This window comes from Acyrthosiphon pisum, chromosome X (genome assembly GCF_005508785.2).
Source record: "Acyrthosiphon pisum isolate AL4f chromosome X, pea_aphid_22Mar2018_4r6ur, whole genome shotgun sequence".
NCBI classification, from domain to species: Eukaryota; Metazoa; Arthropoda; class Insecta; order Hemiptera; family Aphididae; genus Acyrthosiphon; species Acyrthosiphon pisum.
The window spans coordinates 47,487,598-47,498,717 of record NC_042493.1 but is presented as its reverse complement, the minus strand read 5'-3'; the positions used below and the strand labels follow the sequence as shown (position 1 = coordinate 47,498,717).

The window sequence follows — 11,120 nt, the reverse complement described above, 5'->3', positions numbered from 1 at the left end:
TATTATTAATATTTATATACTCTTCTAAATAATTCCTTGCCAAGTAAATAAATTATTGAAACAAAATAAGTTTACTTTAATTCAATGTACTTAGCATTTATTTATGATATCACATCTTTATAGTGCTTAAAGATCTTATATTATTTTTACACGTAGTATACAAAAGGTTTTTGTTGTGATATCACTAATTTTTATCATTATTAAATAGGTATTGAGTATTTACACAATAATCTATAAGAACAGTAATATTGTGGGTAACATTATTGGCAACGCTGATGCGACGACGGTGACGGCTACCGTGATTCTGAATTTAATATAAATTTCCATTAAAAAGTTCGCACTTTTTCATTTATAACTTAATTTCTAAACATACGATTTTGATTATTTTTACAAAAGCGCATTCTATACAACATTTCTGATGTTTTGGAGTTTACTAGGAGTTAATTTACGCATTAGAAAATTAGTTATGTCGTATAACAAATTTATCTGTATTTTACACAGTTTAAATAGGCAACTCCTGCTTCGATATTACCACACACCAACGGTGCAGTTATTTTTTTTTTTACTTAGCTCGGGCCACGACCGTGGCGATGGATAATATATAATATAGATATCTTAAAATTAATTTTAGAAAGAATATTTTTTTACAACTTGCGTAATACACATATAGACATATTATATTATATTATAACATATTAATGTTTTACGATTATTGGTTTTATCACTGGGTAAAATATTTCATGACTTATTGACTTAATAAATGAAATATCAAAAGTTATAAGTGTTTATTAGTAGAATTTTTAGTGTATATTTTATAACTTTAATATTTATTTGGTGATATTAACTCAGCTTTATAAGACGATATACAGATATATAAAAATAAATATATAATATATATATATAAAAATATATATTTACTATACAGATTAAAAAAAATCAGCCAATTAAAAATAATGACATTGGTTATAACCTATAAGTAGATGTTTTGATATTTTTGCAGTAACCAATAATATATTTTATAAATTGAATCTCGTAAGTACTGATTTTATGCCTATATTACATATATGTTTTAAATTGATTTTATCTATGTAAAGTATAGAGAATCGTGTTGATATTGTACACAATTTAAAATAAAATTGGTACAATAATAATGTATTATTATTGATGTTATAAAACATTCAACTCATACAATCTATATAGGTAGTATACAATTAGGTTAGTATAATATTATAAGAGAATCGCGATGTTTGTTTTTGTTCCATTATTTAAACTAATGGTAGGTATATCCAGATTTCTGAAATCCGAATATGTTGATCAATGACTCATTTTTATATTCTAATAAACTTAATTCTATAACATATTTTCATTACAATAAAATAAATCAATTTGTTTTACGATATATTATAATATTAAAAATAATTATATTATAAGTCACATAAAAAGCAAATCCATTACAAATCCGGATAATCCAGATAATTTGAAAAATCCGGAAAAGAATTTGATTCAAATCCGGATTTAGACATCCGGATATTCGGATTTCATGCCCATTGCCTATCATCCCTAATTTAAACATTATTTTTTGGATTTTAACCAGCAAAAGCGACGTAACTGTATTTAGGATTATATTACTAAAATATTACGAAAAATATATATTACATATTATATAGTATTTCAATTTATAGTTCCTGATGATCGTGACTCGTGTTCGGTGTCACCTTACTGTGATAGAATTTATTAGATCATTAACGCTCTTGCTTCACAAATTAAAATCGTAGTCAAAAAGAGTTAACGTTATAATATTATTTAGGTACTGTTTACAATTTGTTTTTTTTTCGTTGATAACCATATAGAATATAGATACTACAGAGATTTCCAAAATGTCATTAATTACACTCGTCTAGTTTTTGACACAAGCAATGTTTGGAATCCGATGGGAATTAAAATAATAGGTAAACGATAAAAATGTTTGGTAACGGTGTTATAGCTTTGGTAGTATTAATGTATTATACAGGATGATTTTATTATCATGGACCACTCGTTAGTCATTATTTATAAAAGTAATAATATTTAATGTTATGTCATGTTGATGCCCTAATAATAAACCTGCCAAAAAAATCCTTAAAAAATGTATTCACGAAAACGCATAAAATGCTCCAAAAATATAGTTACAAAATACGCAAACTTCTAAAGTTAATACAATTATTTACAAATTTTAAAATAAAATATTAAAATTTATAAGCACACGTGATTTTTATTTAAATTTGAATTTCAAAACTGATTTTAATCTAGAAAACAATTGAAAATGTTGTTTAAAATATATTTTCCGTAATATTAAGTAACATTTTATAACAATTTTTCGATTGGTGGAAAATATAAAAATAGAATAATTACAAATAATTAACTCGTAGTTTTTCTCTCAATTGTTAAAGAAAAGTAAAACATACCTGTCACAAGACCTAAAAACACGAAAATGCAAAATAAAAAATGAAATGTGTAGATTCATATAATCATATGTTATGAAACACATTTCGTCTAATATGTTCCAAAAAAAAAATGCAAAATCATCAACATCCATCATCCAGAGCCCGAGCTAGTTGTAAATATTTAAAGTTATGATAAGCAGTGGAGTGTACGTGTTTAACCCGAAAAATGTTGGTCCACTACCAGTCCTGTAAAGTATTTAAGTAAAAGTATTTGAGTAAAAGTATTCAAATACTTTTTTAAGTATTGAATAAGTTTTTAAATACTTTTTTTTGTACTAAATATTTTTTGGTATTGAATACTTTGGTTTTTGATATCGAACATTTTATTTTTATTCGAAATAATTGGTTGGAAAAATATTATTGTCAACTACAATCATAGAATAATAGTTTTATTTAGTGTTCTGTATTTCTGTGTTAGCTGAAGCCTGAAAGTTTGTGAAAACCAGATTTCTGAAAATAGTTATTGTATAACAATATTCCCTTTAAACTATTAAACTATTAGACAACCTACTACCTATATGTGTTTATATTACGATAGTTAGGAACCCACTTTAAAAACCAAAAGTATTTGAAAAGTATTCCAAATACTTTTTCAGAGTATTTGAGTAGTATCTTAAATACTTAAAAAAATGTATTTGAGTATTTACTCAAGTACTTTTTAAAAGTATTCTTTACAGGACTGTCCACTACTCCGCTCATCTAAACATTAAATAAGTACTTATAACTCATAAGCTACTCCCCGTAAATTTGAATTTTTATGTAGGTATCGAAATACTTGCTTGAAAAAATGTTCTGCTTTAGAATACAAAAAAAAACTGTATTTTGTCATTCAAAACAGTAAAAAATTAAAAGTTGTGTTCGACTAGAAACCATAAATTAAAATTTTTTTTCCAAAAACAAATACTTTTTGAAATAATGAGTGGTTTGTGATAAAAAAAAATACCAGTTATAATATTATGTAGTCTACCAAAATAGGAAATCTACCGATATAACTGACAATCTGATAAAATTCATATATACGATATGTGATACGATTAATTTTATAGTCTATAGTTGGATAAGATTATAAGCAGGGCTCAGAACTTATACCACATAAATCATTAAAATAAACGCTTAAAAACTTCATTATAAGCACTTAAATAAGAATTTAAAAACTCGAATTTAAGCAAAAATATTTAATCAAATAAAAAGATTTCATTTTACATAGGAAAGTAGGTACTAGACATCATTTGTATAACTGTGCTAAAAATAATGATTCGGAAAAGTTTCTAACTAAAAAATCAAAAAAATAAATAGATTTTTATATAATAAAAAAAATCAAACTTCACTTTCGAGACATTTTTATTATTATTTATAGATTTTCTGAAAATTAAATGTAAACAAGACGAGCCCTGATTATAATGATTATAAGAGAGCTGAGAACTAAAAATAGTTTGTGATTAAAAAGCTATGTGTCTTAAACATTTAATTATATTAACAATTCTTTATAGACTATATTATTACAACAATGTTATTTTCATACAATATAATTCAATTATGAAAATAGTTATAGGTGTAAATGAAAAACAGTCAGATTAAACATCACATATAGGTAGTCATATATAATGTACCTATACACTAAAAACTAAAAAGTTGTAAAAGTTAAAAAGTATAATGATTGTTCAAAATTACGCAGTCGTTTCACTAAGCTCAACTTCAGCACAATATAGCATAATAATATTCTAGTAGGTACCTAGCTACTACAGAATATACACCCAAAGTTAGTAAAATAAATAATAACAATTTTGAGGTTGCACATTAGTCTCGTTTCGTTAAATTCAAACATAATGCTTGAACATAGAAAAATGAAAAAACTAACGATTGCGAGATGAATATTATATACTTTATAATATGTTAATATTATAACCAGATGTAGTGCGTTAATTAAATAATCCAACAGTGTTCTTAGTGATAACTGATTCAATTTTCCTCTTACGTTTGCCAAAGGTGCATTCGTATAATTGTATTCAAAGCTAATAAATATTACCGTAAAACGGGGTGAATAGAAACACTTTTGAACTTTGAAGTATCATAAAAACTTTTCTATTCTATTTTCTATATAGATAATCAACACAACAAAATACTGGTCTCATTGAGCACTTTAAGTGTGTATATTCAAATTGTCTTTTTGATAAACAAATAATTTTATATATTTTTTTAAGTGCTTTGTTTCTATTCCCCCGAAAGATGGTGTCAATAGAAACATTTATGGGTTTTTAGTGTATTTTTCTATTCTACCAATCGAAGGATAGATAGAAACAAATATTTAGATTTTTAAAAATAAAGAGAACAACATTTTCAATCTAAAACTTTTTTTTTTTTTTTTTAACTCAAATATTTTAATAAAAAAAAAATAGAACAAAATAAAATAAAATTTGCATAATTAAAATTAACAGCCTTTCTTGGTTGGTTTTAAAAATTAATAACATAGTTATTAGGTACAAGGTACCTTTTTAGATAGGTAATAGACACATTACTTAACATTATTTAAAAATATTTTTTTTTATAAATATTTTAACAAATTAGAAAAAAAACAATATAATAAAAATCACTTATCATTAAAAATAGGTACAGTCTTTTAAATATTTTCAGTCTTTAGGGTGTCCTTCCCGAATTGAGACTTAATTTATAGGTAATACTTTTGACTAGGAATTTGATTTACAATCATACTTAAATTTTAATAATCCTCTGCCGTAAGGAATTGGTTTTTCTAGTTTTCCTACTACTTGCACTTCGCTAAACTCACATATATCTCTGACCTCTGGAAAGCCATACATCATAACTTTATATTCCCTGGTTGTTTTGCTTCTTAAAAAAGTTCCAACAAAAATTTTATTATTTTTTTTTTTATAATTTGGCCAATGTAATACATAAAGGTTGAATTTTTGCTGCAGGAAGGTTTATAATTATCTGGCTCAAAACTAACCAATACCCAATCATCAACATTTATTTGTTCAGTTGTGTTGACAGGTATTATGTTGGTGAATGTTTTTCCTTGTCTTATAACACTCCTCATTTGTGGTGAATCTTGAATTATTTTTTCATCTGTTTCTGATGAACTTGAAGAAGATATTATACAATTTGATGTTATAGGTTGGTCAAATTGTTCCATGTCACTGTCATTGGAGGAAACTGTCTCTACACTTTTACCAGGTTCAACTGCCAATCTTTTTCTTTTTCTTGGTTTACTTTGGACAGACCTCATATTCTTTAAAAAATCTTGGATCGACTCGCTTAAGGCTTGAACTGGAGTATTGACACCGTCATCATCTGTCATATCCTGAGTATCAGAAGGAAGCATACTAAGTACACGGTCTCTATTGAATGGAATAATACCACATTTGTCAAAACCAGATTTAATGTTTTCTGCTGCTTTATCTTCAAGTTTGGTGTAGAGTGTTTTCAGTAACATTGGAAATCTGTCTTTTGGAATTGATACTTCATTTCGCCCATCACCTTTTTCCCATTGTTCAATTATGTTGCGCCAATGTATTTTAAGTGGCCTAAAGAAGGCAACATCTAACGGCTGGGTAAGGTGTGTGGAGTTAGTAGGCAGAAATATAAACTTAATGTTATGCGTTTTACATAGAGTTATTGAATCAGTCGACAAGTGACTAGAAAGATTATCACCAATTAAACATTTTATTCCTGATAACTTTGATAAATATGGTATGGCAATTGTTTTTATCCAGTCATCGAAACAAAAACTATCAAACCAACCGGATTTACTACGGTTAAAACGTGCGTGTTTTGGTCCTCCTAGCCTCCATGAATCACTAATATGGGTAGATTTATAAACCACATATGGAGGAAGCAGCTTCCCGTCAGCAGATGCAGCAAACATGACAGAAGTTGATGCCTTACTGTGGTTCATCACACGCTCTGGGTACTTACAACCACGTTTCGTAATTACTTTTCGGCGACCAGGATCATCTGTCAGATTTGTCTCGTCGTAATTTATAATATTACTTGGAGGTATACCTGCTAATGATATGGCTAGATTGTCGAAATAATTGTTAAGAATTTCTTTTGATACTCCTGCTCTTGCACGTTTAATGTTTTGGCACAACCTAATGGATAATTTCTCTTTATGTTGGATCAAAAAGCCGCCTGCCCAATCTTTACCCGGCATATTATTATTTTTAAATTGTCTGACCTTCTTTCCACGGCGATCAAGGTAGTCTTTTATCAAACATCTTAAATCAAATCTATCTATTGGATAGCCCCATTCAGCACAATCCAATACTATATTAACTAGCAACTTCTCTTCAGCAATAGTTAAGGCTGTTTGCCCTCCTTGTGATTTAATATTTGGATTATTTACATGACGATATATTACCGAATAACTGATGCTGTACACTTCTTCAGCTTCTCGGTATGTAACTTGAAGGGTTTTAATGGATCGTATTGCAGCTTGCAAGTCTTTTTTTATTTGGATTTTTGTATTTTTTTCCTCGTTTGGACATATACGTAAGTCCCATGATAACAGTGTTTCTATTCACCCCTAAAATGGCAGAAGTCAGTTTAATCTACATATTTAAATGATTAATTAATTTTATTAAATAATACTTACGATTCATAAAACTTAACAATATTTATAATAAATGAGAACAAGAAAAATTAAAAATGTTTAAATATTTACCTGATAACAAGAACCGTTGATTTACGTAATAATTTATAAGGATTATTATCAGTTGTTGCTTATCAATTTTTATCCGTTTAGCGGTAGAGATAAACGGAACGTTTAGGGTTCATCGAATTTCGTACAAATTTGTTTTCGATTTAGTGAAGGTTTCATATTGATAACACGAATATTCAGTCGGGGAAACGTCGAAGTAATAACTTTCCTGATTTTGTTTCTATTCACACCATCGTTTCTATTCACCCCATTTTACCAGTAGGATTTCCTATTGCCATAACCCATCAGTAAATTAGCATATGGTGAATATAAATAAGTCATAGAAATTAAATAATATTAAATATAGTATTTTGATTGTTTAGAATTATTTCGAAAATGTAATTGTTACAACAAATAAGGGTGATTTATTCTTACATCATTATCATAATTAATGTTAAGTAATTGGGTCTTAATATGTATTTTAACTTACTGTATATTACGTGAAAGTAATGATCAATTTCCAATTTTTTTTCATCTGAAAATATAAGTATCGCATAAATAGGTACCTACCGGTTACCTATATTAAAAAGTTATTATTGTTTAAATCTATTTAACTATTGTCGATTCACACTAAGCAATCATAGATTTTGAAACAGTATTTGTTAGGTTAGGTCTAATGTAAGACGACCGATCGACACGCACCTGTGTACCGCTCCCGAGCAGTTTTTTTTTTTTGTTACGACGGAAAACCCGCGCCGATCCGAGTGAAACCAGTGCCTATCGCTTCGCCTCGACTCCGCCGTCACGCAAAGACATCGCGCGTCGAAATAGGTCCCTCGAGCCCAAGGCCTAGCGGCACCTCCCGGACGAGGCCCCCGCAGCAGAAAAAAAAATCCGAATCCCCCCCCAACATTTTTTTTTCCTGGTCCTTCGCGACCCCGTTTTTTTTCCAGGATAGGAAACCATGCCGTCAAGCATCCCAGAAAGCTGGGACATGGATCACGATCAGTCCTACAATCCACAGCACAAGAGGAAACTTTTCGGCTCAACTACCCTGGAAAACCATGGCGGAAAAAAGGGACTCAAAATGCCGACAGTACTACCAACAACAGACACCGATGGCGTGCTTTGCGCCGCCACCAAGGCGATGCAATACGCCTGCGAACTGGTTCAAGGTCTGGCAGACGAATATCGAACGGAAGAGCAAATCGGGCCGTGCCTGTCTAAGGTCGTCAAGGCACTCGAACATGTATGCAATGCGCTGCGCGTCTCCTCTCCAATTTTCGACCATCAATACCCACCGTCCAGCAACTCAATAAAAAAGACGCCTCCAACAGCACAGACTCTCCCGACCAACCGACGGAATCCAAAACCGCAAAGAGCAATCCGGCAGCAACCAAGGCCAAGGCCAGACGACGTAAGACTCAAAAGAACAAATTGGGTATCAGGACTCCCAAGGCCAAACCTCCAGCCCAGGGGAAGGAAGTTCTGCTAAACGATCCAGTCAACCAGCCAGAAACCTGCCTGGCCGAACCCGAAGAAGTCCCTTTCACACTGGTCGAGAAGGCAACCAGGAAGCCGCCCGTCCCGAGACCACGGCCGTCCAGGAAAACCGTTCAGAGACCAGCCGCCTTGCTCGTCAAAGTGTCCGAAGGCAAGACGTATGCTGACACCCTGCGGGCTATCAGGGGCACGGCTATCGACTTTGAGGCTATGGGCACGCACGTGACGGCTATAAGGAAGACCTTCAAAGGTGATCTCCTCGTCGAACTGACGAAAGGCGCCAAAGCCACCGCGGCCACCTCCGTCATCCACGAGAAACTCACCGAAAGCATGGCCTGATCCGTGGTCACCAGGCTCCGTCACACAGCCGAAGTCGAGATCACCGACCTTGATGAAGGCAACGAAAGAGGAAGTCCTCGCGGCCATTCGTAAGGCCATACGCGACGACGAACTTCCCTCCGAAAACGAGATAAGCATAACCGGTCTGTGGGCCACTCGGGAAGGTCGCCAAATGGCCACCACCACCGTTCCTATCGAAATCAGCAGAGCCCTTACATCCATCCGCGTCGGCTGGACGCAGTGCCGAGTCCGCCCACGCAGACCAGAACCCGCTAGGTACTACAGGTGTCACGGCTTCAGCCACTCGACACGCCAGTGCACCGGCCCAGACCTCTCGACCGCCTGCAGGAGATGCGGCCTCCCTGGTCACGCCCAGGCCACCTGCACGGAGACCGATGATCACTGCGTGGCGTGCGACCGCATGAAATCACCACGCGTACCTCATAAGCCCGGATCAGGGACATGTGCGGCCCGAAGGAAAGCCATCTCTGAGCTACACTCCTCCGCTCCAAGATGAATATCAACTTCCTCCAGATAAATCTTCAACGGAGCTCCACGGCTCAGAGCCTGGCATCACAGACCACCACCGAAATCGGCGCCCAGGTCCTACTGTTCTCCCAGCAAAACTGGAGTTCGGCTTGGGACGACCGATGGGTAGTCAGCACCAACGGCACTTGCGCAGTCGTCCTGACACCCATGGCCGACTTCGTAGCGGAAACCTCCGGGTCGGGCCGCGGATTCGCCTGGATGCAGACGAGAGGCGTGAGGTTTTACAGCTGCTACATCTCGAGAAACGACTCGGATGAAAAATTCTCAACTTTCCTTGGCGACGTCGAGCGGTCGGCTTGGTCCGCCGATCCAAGCTGTACCCTCATTCTAAGAGGCGACTTCAACGCCTGGTCACAGGAGTGTGGCTCGGCGCGGAACGATGCAAGAGGCGATCAACTGGCTGATCTGGCAGCCAGCTTGGACCTCCTCGTCACCAATTCGGGCACAACTCCTACCTACAGAAGAGTAAACTCTGCGACCATCATAGATGTCACCTTCTACCGCACCCGACCACCCTCCGCTCCTCGAGGATGGAAGGTGTTGGACAAAGTCGAGTCGGCGAGCGACCACAAGTACATTCAATTTCAGTTACAACGGGCTCCTGTAACGCACGATCCCCCGGAGCGACTCAGAGGGTGGTCCTACAGACGTCTGGATACGGTAGCTCTGGCCGCTCACCTGGTCGCCTTCCCAACTCCTCAAATCAACGCCACTACAACCGCGGACGAAGCTGCCGACCAGATGGTCACGTACCTCTCTGCAGCTTGCGACTCCTGTATGCCACCCAGAGCCCCACCTCCCGCAGGCAGGAAACAGGTCCACTGGTGGAACGAGGGCATAGCAACGCTTCGCGCTGAGCACAGCAGGTCCCGTAGATGCTACCACAGGGCGGCCCGAAGACGGGAGCCCCCCGAGCAGATGCAACTTCTCCGCGAAGCGTACACAGCCAAGAGGAAAGAGCTCCGAACGGCAATAAGAACCGCCCAGGCTAAGAGCTGGTCCGACCTTTGCGCTGCCGTCGACGCTGACCCTTGGGGACTTCCGTACAGAGTGGTGACAAAGCGCATAGGCCACAATCGCCTGGGAACTGAATCGCGAGGCAGGGAGTTCGCAATAGCTGACCACCTCTTCCCGAATCACCCTACCATCAACTGGCAGCTCACCCTGCTCCCACCAGAGGACCCAGAGGACGACGAACAACGAGCGCAACCGTTCACCATGCCTGAACTGCTGCTAGCCTGCAAGAGACTTCCTCCTGGCAAGGCAACCGGACCCGACGGCGTCCCAAACGAAATCCTCGCCAAAATAGCAGCGGCCAGGCCCCGCGTTCTTCTTGATGCCTTCAACACCTGCCTAGAGAAAACCACTTTTCCCATCAGATGGAAGCAGGCGAGGTTAGTACTCCTACACAAAGGACTCGGAAAGCCAACGACAGAACCGTCCAGCTACAGACCACCTAGTATGTTGGACTCAGCCGGTAAGCTGTTGGAGAGGCTGCTACTGTCAAAGCTTGACCAGCACCTCGACCTCACCGGCCGCCGGTCTCCCAATCAGTACGGCTTTCGGTCCGGCAGGTCAACAGGAGACGC

At 36.2% G+C, this 11,120-nt stretch overlaps 1 protein-coding gene across 1 annotated transcript in view; it reads left to right on the top strand.

Moving 5' to 3' along the window:
- Nucleotides 1-11,120, top strand: part of LOC100573784 (homeobox protein MOX-2-like) — a 53,155-nt gene that overhangs the window by 21,544 nt on the left and 20,491 nt on the right. The gene's annotated exons all lie outside the window — the stretch shown is intronic.